At 36.3% G+C, this 12,980-nt stretch overlaps 1 protein-coding gene across 1 annotated transcript in view; it reads left to right on the top strand.

Moving 5' to 3' along the window:
• Positions 1 to 24: 24 nt before the first annotated feature.
• LOC112044212 (ADP-ribosylation factor 6) overlaps positions 25 to 12,980 on the top strand; it is a 49,590-nt gene continuing 36,634 nt past the window's right edge. Inside the window, exons 1-2 of the mRNA XM_024079964.2 lie at positions 25 to 183; positions 11,565 to 11,669. The gene's annotated coding sequence lies outside the window, so the exon portion shown is untranslated. The remainder of the gene's footprint in view (positions 184 to 11,564; positions 11,670 to 12,980) is intronic.

Here is a 12,980-nt window from a genome sequence, read left to right as displayed (position 1 = left end):
AACTGTAAACCGGTGCAACTTCAGTTCAGTCAGTGATTTCTTTTTGAGATGTTTGGAAACACGTGGCGCTAGTGTTCTCCGTCCTCCTGTGTGACTGTGATTGTCAATCGTGGATGTGGAATGTTTTGTGTTGTGAATTAGTGCTCGTTTAAAAGAAATTGTTTTAGTTTCATTTGTCATGCGGTAAGTTTTACTCCCCTATTGGTATAGCACGAGTTATTTTATGCCCGGATAATTTTAGTTTCCCTAAAAGCGTTCCGTTTGGTGGTTTGCCCGGCCGTTTCTTGACCGCCATCGCCCATCGGCGAAGCCTGCTGACGACTTGCGGCTCCGCCTTTCCATCGAAATGACAGCATTTCATTGATGTTGTTACATATACGTATAATTAGAAACTTTTCGTCCTAAAAATGTGCCCTAACCTGATTTCGTAAAAGCCCTCAAACGGAGTCCTAAGAAACAAGGTTCGGTTTATGTACGCCTTCTGGCCGATGATTCATGACGTTTATTTATAAAATAAAAAATTCAATAGAACGAGTTAATTAAACTAAATGCTATCACTTAAAGTTTCGATATTGTAATTCTTACTTTGATTAAGATAGGTGTAATAGGATGTACATTAACTTTTGAAACAATTACATGGTTTCTATGCTTAAATGTTTTTCTAGTTATTTGCCTTTATTGGTGTTATTCTCCCTGTACAGCCAAATATGGTGAGATTCTACTAGTGCAGCTTTGAGATTTGACTTTGTGTCATTCTAATGAGGCTAAGGTCTTGATGCAGCTTAGAGTAAAAACCAGGCTATAGAGAGAATTTATGATTCCTCTTACATCCACTTCTATAGTAAACTAACCATTTTAAATTAATTCATTTGATACTTCCTATTATTTATTCAATTTTATAGTGTGGGTTTTCTGGATTGACTATAATATATTCTAAATTCTAATCTGAACAATTTTCGGTTTGATCTTGTCTGTTGGAGTATTGTCATATGTACAGAGCTGAAACTGAGGGTCAATGACCTATTAATAAGAGATAGTAATGTTTTTGAGATATACTGGGTTTCTTTAGTAATGAATTTTGGAGAGGATGCAATCTGACTAACACCAGTTTGCCTGTGTACATATTGCTCACATTTTCATCCTCCAATCATCCATCCTCAATATACACTTCATAGATTCACATTGCATACCCTGAGGATTGGAGGAGGAGAGGAGGAATAATATTCCATTTTGCATAGTTTGTATGTATAGTGCCTACCCTAGTTAATAACCTTATGCACGCCACTGTTCATCCAATCAATCCACCATCCATCAAAGATCACTTGTAGTGAGACGAAAGAGAGCAATATGTAGGAAAATTATTTTTCTGCTTTTACTGTGCATGTTAAAGTTTAACTTTGCACATCTAGTTTTGCATTGGGATTTTTAATTTTTATCTTTTTATCATATTTATATTATTATAAGTGTAACTGTAGATATTACATGAAATGAAAGATTACAGTAATCAGACAAGTTTTTTAAATTAAAGGTATGAATTTCTTTCCTAATTAAGATTATATGTGACAACTGACACGTGCATTGATGATTTAGTTACAAGCATTCAAAAAAATTATGTAGTTGCTTATGTGATTCCATCCTGATTGTGTTACAAAATTAGGGTAGGGTTGTGCCTAGCCAACGGCCAGACCTGGACCAATTAAGAAAACCTCAATCAACCCAGTCGGGGGTCGAAACCCAGGACCTCAGTCTTGTAAATCTACCACACACAACACTGCACCACAAAAGCGGTTAAAACTATCACTCCTCTTAAGATATGGCCTGGACTACAGAATGCTAGTCAGTGTCCACCTTAATATTTTAACATTACCGTAGGTATGTATATATAATTATCTGTGTTAAAACCACTGCTCCAGTACTAATGACATAATTACCCTTACAGGATTATGATAAACTCTAAAATTATATAAAATTATGTGATTACATAAACAATAATATTACATGTTCAAACCATTTAATCAAACACGTTGACTACTGGAATTTCATGACTAACAACATCTACATAATTAATTAAGCAATCTGGTTAGAATGTTTTAACTATTAGTTAGAATCTGCTCATTAATTTTGCCTGTTGTGCATAACTAGGTGTGTTATATAAAATGTAATAATACTGATTGTTAAGCCTGCCTACTCCTGAATGATAAATTCACCAACCGTCTGTTCTAGTAGGGGAGCCAAAGAGGGGATTTTTGCAGTTACTCGAGCGCGGCAGATAAACATAAGGGACTATACCTTGCACGTTGTGGAGTACCTCCACCAACTATGAGCCCATAATATTGGTGGGTACATTTAGGGCAACCAAAAAAAAAACTAACTTCGGAAATACTCAACTAGCACGTCAGATTAAGATAAGGTAGGTGAGTTGATAGCTAAAAGGTGTGCATTTCAAAAACCTGACGATTTGAGCGTAACATAATGGAATGGGAGGGTTCCAAAGTTACAAAATAAAACCCTTATCTTTCTGTTATCGAACCACGAGCACGGTTCATTCTTTACTAATTATGAGTGAAATAATCTCCTGAATAATTGCTCATGTTTTCTGACGATTTCATTAAGCCAAAGTAATAAAAATTGTTTTTAAAGTCTGTAGTTTTTTTTCCACCGCTAAAATCGAAAAAAGTATATATCCATTTATTAATCCAATCATTTAATCTACCAAATGCAATCGGTCCCCATGGAGCTTTAGTAACTGCAAATTTAGCTTCTCGGGCTCCCTTACTATTCTTTTTCAATGGCCTTACTACAGGTTGAAGACTTATAGGAGACAATATTTGTAGCTTACTAACTCTATTGCGGGCTAGCAGTATGTTGCAAAGTATATATATAATATTTTTTTGTTCTATTTATCTCATTTATCTGCAGATTATGCAATGGAACGGTGCACTTGCATAAATGCAAAAAAGCACTGTCTACCCTATGGACTCAATACAAACCTATGTTGAACCACAGAAGACATAGTTGGACAAGGAATTTTCCAAATTTTATTAATAGTGCAGACCTTATATAAAAACCTTGTGCACGCAACTGAGATTATGAGCAAAGCAGCATTGTTGGAAAGTTTGTGACTAGATTCAACTTCCACAGCGGGAAAGCTCTATCTAAATGTCTTTTAGTTAAGTGAATCACCTGTGACATTGTCAACTTCCAGATGATTCCAATGATTTGTGAGTTCATTTTGTAGGTTGTGCTACTTGATCTTTAGATCAGTGACATATAGTTGTGAAGATAAATAGACAAAATATGTCAACCAAAGGCAATGGAGTTGTCCAATTTCCTTCAACACAAATCAATAAAAGAGATACCCTAATTTCCTGTTGTGCTGCTACTGATATTTGTCCATGTCTCTTCATATTATGGTTGCCATTTTTAGATTTCCTTGGATTTTAGTTATGTATTCTAAAAAACAATGGCACATTCAACATTTGTTTCAAAACATAATAATAATAATATTATACAAAATGCCCAACTTATTACTTGATCCATGATACTATAATATACAATATCTTCTATCTTCTTAAAGTTATATATAAAAATGAATAATTGTTTGTTAGTCTCGCTAAAACTCGAGAATAGCTGAACAGATTTATCTTATCTTGGTCTTCAAATGTTCGTGGATGTATAGGTAAGGTTTGAAAGAGAAAGATAAGAATAATTGCTGGGACAACCCTTTTCTATTTCCCATACAAACGTTTAAGAGTTAAGGGGTAGGGTAGGGGTAGAGCAGTGTAGAGTAGGGATAGGGAAGAAGCGCATAAGAAGCCAAAGCGAAGCTTGACCGGGTCTGCTAGTAGCTCATAATATTACTACTTATGCAAGCTATTCATATCATAAATTTGCAATGAGGTTGGCTGGTCAGTAATAATTGACCAATTTATTCTATTAGTGAGTATCAAGGCTCATTGAAGTCAAATTTCTTTTTCCAATTGAGTTCACTCTCAATAATTTAGTTTGTTTTTCATAGCTATTTATTAATTTGTCATAGCAAGAGTATGATGACAGTCGTCTGTATGACATTCCTAATGTAGGTATTATTATCGTGAATCGCCCAAACTTTCAAGAGGGAAACAAACTGTCACCCGCACCATCCTACATGAAACAAACTGTAATTGTTTTGTTTTAGCTTTAATCACTGAAATTTTGAACTTTGTGAAACAAAATTAAAGTCTGTCACTGTTGAATTAAATAACACAGAATGTTATCTAATATATAAAATTCTCATGTCACAGTTTTTGGTATCTATGAGAATAGGCCAACATCTATTTTGTATACCTCTAAGGGTAGGGTAGGGGTAGGGTAGAGGTAGTTGAAAGTTTACATCGAGTTTCACGCGGACGAAGTCGCGGGCGTCCGCTAGTAATCTTGTAAATGGCTTATATACAGTAGTGAACGTCCATTGGCTGACGTGATGAGCTAGACTATCTAAACTTGCTTGCTTGCTTGAAAAATGAACATAGTGTTTCATGAAACATGAATTGTATTTTGCGGTCTAGCTTAAAGACTTTTACTTTTAGTACTAGACAGATGTAATTTAGCATGAGTACATTAAAAATGTCGACAAAGTCGTAAAATGAAATTTTTAAAAATATATTTTTAGGGTACTTACCTAAAATATTTCATTTAGGCAAAAAAATCAATATGATTAAAACTGAATAATACAAGCGGCGTCTAACTAATTCAAGTCTGTGGTCACACGATATGGCCAAGGGTGCTAATTTGTTTTAATTAATTCTTCTGCGTAATTTGGCCTTCAGCGAACCAATTTATTTAACCCTAACCATCGACCTTGTTTCAATTGTCCATATTTTCGCTCATGATAAGGTATAATATCAACGTAAGGTGTTACAAGGCCACATCTTCAGTAATACGAAATATAATCTATATCATACATCCATACATACGTAAAATTATAAATGACAAAAGAAGCTACATTGTCAACGAGTAACAGACTGTATTTTATCCCCATATTCCCACGGGAACGGGAACGTGGTGCCTTCACTGGCTTAAATAAAAATACAAGCCACATAACGTGGCTTCCTAGTGGTAAAAGAATTTTCAAAATCGGTTCAGTAGATCCAGAGATTACCCCTACAATACCACGAACTTTACCTCTTTATAATATTAGTATACATGAATCTCAGTTCCTCCGATATTTTTTATATCAACGCCATATTGAATTTGCCATGACGACACAATATCTCATGACAAAAGGAACATTAAGATGGAGGTTGGGCCGACAACCCATTTATCAAAATCTTAATAAAAGAACCGATAATGTATTTTGCTTTATGTGATAGAACGAAAGACTGCGAAGGACAGTGGTTTTTGCAGCTATCCCGTGAAACTAAGTCACTGGCGACTGAGGACTTGATTTCTTATATTATAGAGTGGAAAATATTTAAAAAAAATAAGGTTAAGGGACTGGGCCATTGGAACCTGCTACCCTCAAAGCCACAGTAACCGACCATAATTATCGTACTTCGTACTTAACTGTCTAGTTGATCCTCCTCCTCCTTCAGTCGAGATCCTCAAAGTGAGTGTCGTGACCACCTTCACCCATGACTTTCAGTTTTATTGTGTCACGATCACGACATTGTGTTCTATCTTCGGCCATCCGGAGAGTATTGTAGACTGTGGAGTCAAATGTGGTGCGGATCTGATCAGACCAACGCATCGGGCTGCAGCCGCGCAGTCTCTTTCCTTCCACTTTGCCAGTGACCATCAGTTTCTCGAGATTATCCCCATCTTTCCTGGCAATGTGTCTGAAGTACCTACTCAAGTATTTGCTTTAGGTAGATAGATTCACGGTAGATAATTGCGGAGGGTGTAGGTTCGAATCCGGTCCCGGGCGTGCACCTCCAACTTTTTAGTTGTGTGCATTTTAAAAAATTAAATATCACGTGTCTCAAACGGTGAAGGAAAAACATCGTAAGGAACCTGCATACCAGAGAATTTTCTTAATTCTCTGCGTGGGTGAAGTCTGCCAATCCGCATTGGGCCAGCGTGGTGGACTATTGGCCTAACCCGTCTCATTCTGAGAGGAGGCTCGTGCTCATCAGTGAGCCGAATATGGGTTGATAATGATAATGATGAGACGGTAGAGAGCCTTGTTTTGAATCTGAGTTGGGTAGTAAGTATATCATTTTGTGAATGATGAGAAACATTCATCATTCACAAAATGATATACTTAAATCTATTTAGCTATCACACTCTCAGTGAATAAACGTTCGAATGAAACATTCGCTTTTCACTTTCCCTTTTACAAACGGCGTAAGATTTCACTCGTAAGTAGGTGATAAACCCGATTTTCTGGTTTCAATCTGTTTTGTTGCTAGCATAAGCGGGCGTGAGTACACGAGTGGAAATAAGCAGATTTAACTCGCCTATGTCATAATACAGCTATAGGATAAGTCATACTTATTGTAGGTATCTAACTGCCTCGCGGTGGCGTTCACAAGGTTTTCAACTAGGGTAGGCATTATCATCGTTTTCATGCTATTTTAACGGCCTACTATAAGGCCAGGCCTCCCTTATGGGAGAGGGGATATGGAACTAGCGGGATTAGGGTGGTAAACTAATTGCCACTATCAGATGTTAATGATAATAATGACAGCTTAACCTCTAATTATTTCTTAGTTTGAATTATTCATTTTTAATGTTTATTTTTGTATTTTTGTGTGCAATAAAGTATTTTTTCTTCTCTATCCGAGGCACGGGCTTGACCGCGGGCTGAGAATTTTAACTAAATATTTCTTAGAAGAAAGAAAAACTCAGTAGGTATCTCACAGCTTTACCCAGGACTCGAACCCAGGTCAACAGAATTAAAGTCGAGACATTGCACATTGCATTAACTAATAGGTAGCTAATAGTACCTACATATCAGTGGCGAAGGATGGAATTTAGATGAAGGAAAGCCGTCCCATAGAAAAGGAAATTCATACAGCATGATACAAACTCCGGTTTCTCATATATCTAAATACAGTACAACAATGAATATTCATGGATTTTTAAAGGTAACCCGGTGGGAATCGGCTTGCATGAACTCTTCGCCGTTGCTACATATTAGTAATACCTATATACGATCAGATTTTTAATTTATTTTTCTCGTTAGTTGTGTAATAACAACAGTTTCCGAGTTGGTATTCCAACGAACATTGCGTGGGTATGTTATACCCCGCTCGTATTATAACCAACATCGCGTGGGTGTAGTATACCCCGCTGACGACACATTCCATGAATCGGTTGCCATCCGCTGTAGGCACCGGCACGCATGACAAGCAATCTACAACATATTGGATCCTGTGCACACGTAATATTTTATATTAAGCAGGACGCGTTTTGAGGAAGTCGGCTGCTTTTTGCTTGATACTATCGCGCATCGATCGTAGATCGTTAGACGGGCCTCAAAGCGTCGCGGAATTGTCATTGGCTTCGCACATCGAGTACGTCATCACTCGGAACACATTTCTCTTTATTCATGTTGTGGCTCGTGTTTTTACACTTCCAAAATGAACACGAAGGCATAATTAGGGATTAAAATAAATGAAAAAACAGTAAATATTTTTTAAGTCTACGTCCACTAACAGCATGCGCTTGTTAAGTACTAAGATAAGATGTGCGTGCACGTCTTTAGGTAATGACATAAAATTGTGCGTTCTGTAGTATGGAGGGGCCCATCTAACGATTTATATCGATGCTATCACAAATACGCTGCGATTCCGCGCAGTCTTTTAGCGTTATGGTACCTACATCCCTTTGATTAATTTTTGCATCGCTAGGTACTGAAGTTGTCAATTCGTAGTAGTCAATTTTACCTCAGTTTGTTGGGGACCGGGCAGTAAATTATTAGTAGGACTTTGTATCATTTGTGTGGTATTAGTATTGGTATTGGCGAGGGATTATCACTTGACATCAATCTGTGGTTTCCTGTGGTGGTCTATCTGCTTACTCCATCAAATATTACTATTAAAAACCCCAAAGAATGTGATCAACTAAACAACTAAGTATCTATTTACATGAATACGTTTAACTTTGTACGTTTACGTGCTCCATGCGCATTGGTATGAAACGAACAATAATAATAATTTGCCAGTCACCCTAACCGACTCATTACGATCAAGGGGACAATATGACTATTTTATATTTAGTCCACCTAAGATAGTAATTATTTAAATCGCAAAATAGTTTTAAAGGTGATATCCGAGTCCTACATTCTTGTAAGACTTTGGTAGCTTTTTCTTGTCCCTTCCAAGCTAAGTCTCAAGGAGACGCCCCTTAGGAGTCCTTCCTTTTCTATAATATTCTTCCAGTTATGGGCTCTCTGACTGAGCTACGCTCGCCCAAACTTCTCTGTGACGCTAACGCTCTTAACGAGTAAAGAGTCCTCCAGTTTCTCTATTCTTCTAGATCTAGTTTCATACTAAACTCTGACATAGCTTCTACGATCGCCCCAACCCCTCGGTGACGGTATGACCTATTAAGGTTGTCTCTTCAAGTAACAATCATAATACACTGAAAAAATACCATATGGACGTACACAGCATAGTATACGCGTGTTCGTACGTCGTCTACTTGTATAAAATATGACGTGTGCGTAGGCCCCTAAATAATATACGAACAGCGGCATATCCAAGTAGTAATACACGCAAATAATTTCGTTGTAATATTTACCATATCCTTATTCATATTATGGTGGCATGAGAAAAGAATTTAGCTATAAAAATACCTTCCGAATGTGAGAATGTGAACAGTTTTGGCATAAGGTAACTGTGAGTTGCTTTGACCCCTGAGTTCGCTCGCAGGTTACTGCTACCGGTGACAAGACATGGTTCCTTAAGTATAGTATCGTTCTAGTACGATGCCATTGTTGTTTGCTATTTAGGGATAAGTATTACGGTAAATCCAATAATTTCTATTGCAGTCGAAGTAAACTAATTTGCATTGCAAGTAAAATGCGTTTTATCTACCTTGAAATTCTACTACAATTTCAAGGTAGATAAAATCCGTTCGATGCAGATCAGTGGACGCACTTGTATGACTTTCTTTACAAAGAATACTAAAATCCGTTTGATGCGATGCGTCCGATACGTATGATGCGGATCAGTGGACGCATATTGTCATAAAGCACATACGAGTATAATTTAAATAAAAGCATCTAATTTAAATAAAATTTGATGAAAGCATCATCTTTTGGGAGCTGTCAAGCTGACATGTTGTAAAATCAAAGAACGAAGAACTTCGGGATTTTCGACATTTTTAAATGACAATAAACGAAACTTCTGAGCTCGAATAGGTAAATACGAGGAAAACAAACCTTTCCTCGTATAAAATCGATTTAAACTTTCCTTAACCTAAAATCCATAACAGAACTAGGTATTTAGTCATGCTAATATTTGTAAACCTATTATTGAGGACGTATTTCACATACAAACACAGGGCGTTAATACGTTCGTCACTGTATTAGTATCAATGTTAGCGTAAACTACTTATTTGCTAAGTAGATCAAGAAGCGTGCGTTTTGATGAGTAGGTAAGACCTTGACATGAGTATGTCGGGCAGGGAACAACTAATTAATCTATTTTACCTTTATTTGATCTAATAACCTGACGAATCTATTATCGACTATAAAACACACAGAGTAGATAACAATTTAGCTCCGCGCATACTCGTACGTAATAATGTCCCATAAGATGCTTTTAGACTCGTACAATTTCTTGGTTTGCATGGAATTGTATAATTGAAATGTATAATAATTCTTACAGAATATTAATGTATAATATTATTATATGTATAGCGAGGTGCCGATAGATGATGCTTTCAGTTGTGTGCATTTTAGGAAATTAAATATCGCATGTTTCAAACGGTGAAGGAAAAACATCGTGAGGGAACCTGAATACCACAGAATTTTCTTAATTCTCTGCTTGTGTGAAGTCTGCCAATCCTCATTGGACTAGCGTGGTGGACTATTGGTCTAACCCCTTTCTTTCTGAGAGGAGACTCGAGCTCAGCAGTGAGCCGAATATGGCTTGATGGTGATGATGAATGATATCCAGCAATGGATGCCCATCGATTGATAACGATGATGATGATGATGAGATTTGGTAAATGCTTTTGAAAATTGCCACGATTTTCGTATACTCAATTGCATCGACTGCATATAGTTATACGCTTACGATACTCAGTCTATCAGCTGATAAGAGTGTGCGATAAATACACGTACAAATGAATGTACGATAAATAGAAGCATGTAGCGGTGTGTAAAATATAGAATTAAAGAAAAATAACGTATAAAACTGTCCCATATTATCTGGCCCATCCTTAGTCTCAAATTACGATGTTTGGTTAGGTTATACCAATATAATATGATATGGCGATATTTAATGGGCGAATAAACAAAGCCCTCCATAAAATACGCTCGTGTTCAAATGTTATGTGGTATGTGTTAATCACTTAATATAAAAATATACACATCCGAACTGGGAATGGATTTTCCATAGCGCCGCTTGCCAAAATCAAGGTAATGCAATTTAGACAGACAATAAAATGAGTGTTTATCGTTAGATAACTGCCAATATATTTTATCTCGCGCGATAAAATGCCTGAAACCCATTACTTACACATGTTACAACATAATATTTTGTTGCCAAGCGGTATTTCAATAGTGCTAGATATAAAATTTACGACTGCAGTCTGCGGTCGCGTCCTCTTGAATAGATGCTCCAGATATGCTGTTCCGATTCTCAACGTTGTTATTCGTACAATTTACAACTCCCTGTCAAATTATCAACATCAAACGCGACGTTAACCCAAGACCATAGAGATTAGAAAAATCCCACAGAAGAGTCATGGGTTATATGTGGGGAAATCATACCTACCATTATTATTGATTACCATTTATACATACCATTATTTGATTTGATTTTGATTCTGCTTTTTTGCCTGCAGAATTAGAGCTATGCCAAGAGTTTGACTTGAATTTATAGCGCATTAAATAGCAAGATTTTTATGCTGTTGACGAATGATAACTCCACCATGTCCTTTTGGAAAATGATTTCTTATAACTAACAACATTTCACTGGGTGTAGTTACCGAAAATGGCACAAAAGAACACAGCGTCGAACAAAGAATCGAAAAAGAGATAAATGTTATCTGAGAGGGTTACTTATTTAATAATTCAATATGCCATGTGACTAAAGTGCTAACTTAGCTACGTTTTTTTTTCTTGGAATTCTAAGCTTACGAGTAAAAGACAGTATCACATTACAACTACTACTTGGGTACTCTTTAAATGTTCACAGCTTGTGTTCCCTGTGACTTTTTGCAATCTTGTTACATTATTTATTAGTAATATTTGCTATACCATTGAAATCATAATGTTGTTATTATGTATCATCATCATCATCATCATAATCAGGCCAATAGCGCGTGTTCTAAGGATTTCCAAAAATCTCGCTCTCAAGCCTCGTAAATGTCTGTACGTTTGAATTCAATGTAATATTCTCTTGTTGCAGGTTACATGCGAGTATCGTTAGATAAGTAAGGGCAGTGCTGTGATATTGCAGAAACAATCCAAACAGTGTGGAATGGTTCGGGAGTGTTGGCGTTGTTTTGTCGATGTAAGTAATCCAAATATTCTGTAACACTGCTTGTGCAAATCTTTTGAAAAGAAAATTTGGGTATGCCCTTCTGGCATCCGTGTTTCTGCATAGAAAATTGGAGCACCTTCAAAGCTACAGTGAATAGACATGTTTAAAGCAACTGGCAAATATATACTTCTTTGACACAATTTGTAGCGTGCTCATATCCAGAAAATGGTATAAAGAAGTTTGGACAAAATAACCTCCTTGAGAGCCTTCTCCTTTATAGATTCTAATTTATTTTGAGTTACATAACAAATAGTGTTAAACTAAAGAATACCATTCAAAAGTTTGTTAAGCCAAAATTAGACATGTCTTGACAGCAAAAAGGGATAGAGATCTCCTAGTCCTGATCCAAAATCAAGGTGACAGTTAATGCATAATCATTATAATTTATAATGTAGGTAAATGGGGCACGACTCGGTTAGGTTATAAGATTCAGCGAAGATTATGTAAGCAAGCTACATTCTATGCATAAAATATGAAAAGACTATCTTCATGTCTATTATATGCTTAGTGTGTGAACAAAAACCGGTTTATAGTATACGTCACGCAATAATTTTCGTTTAGCTTTTTCCTTGAACGGTCAATATGCGACAGGTTAACGTCGTAAAGCTTTTTTTGTTAGAAACATGTAGAGATCATTACAGTTTGTTGCAAATTTGTATCTTTTCGTGGAAAATTTTATTTTTTTATAATGTCTACGTAGTCTTTAGTACGTTTTGAGTCACCGTTAACTGTTCCTACAATTCCGTTTATATTACAAAATTTTCGTTTTATTAATTCGCAAAATACTTTGGGCCGGTTTCACTACCTATTGTGTCTGATAGCTTGTTCACAAGTTTGTCTTTGACATATGACATACAGTAAGAAAACTTGAGAGTTACGGTACCACTGTCCGTGGTAAAACCGATCCTTGGAGTTCTTTGTATTAGAAAATTATATTTGCAACCTCAAACATGAAAGTAATAAAGACATGCAGTCTTTATTACCTACTTTCATGTTGGAGGATGCAAATATAATTTTCTAGTACAAAGAACATCAAGGATCGGTTTTACTATTGCTTTCACATGCGTATAATTGCTTCCAAAACAGAGTATCATTTCTGAACATATAATATCGACATTGCAATCACTATGAACGATTATAGTATCCTGACTACGTATCTTTATGACTGTTTCGTATTTCTGAACGCTATTCATATCGTTCTATTATAGTTATCAACATAGATATTTTAACATCCACAAAAAGCAGAACGGATGCAGTTCTAACAGCGTATCGAGATCAAGA

This window comes from Bicyclus anynana, chromosome 1 (genome assembly GCF_947172395.1).
Source record: "Bicyclus anynana chromosome 1, ilBicAnyn1.1, whole genome shotgun sequence".
In the NCBI taxonomy this organism is placed as follows: Eukaryota; Metazoa; Arthropoda; class Insecta; order Lepidoptera; family Nymphalidae; genus Bicyclus; species Bicyclus anynana.
Note: the sequence above shows the minus strand (reverse complement) of the source record. Positions and strands in the feature narration are given on the sequence as shown.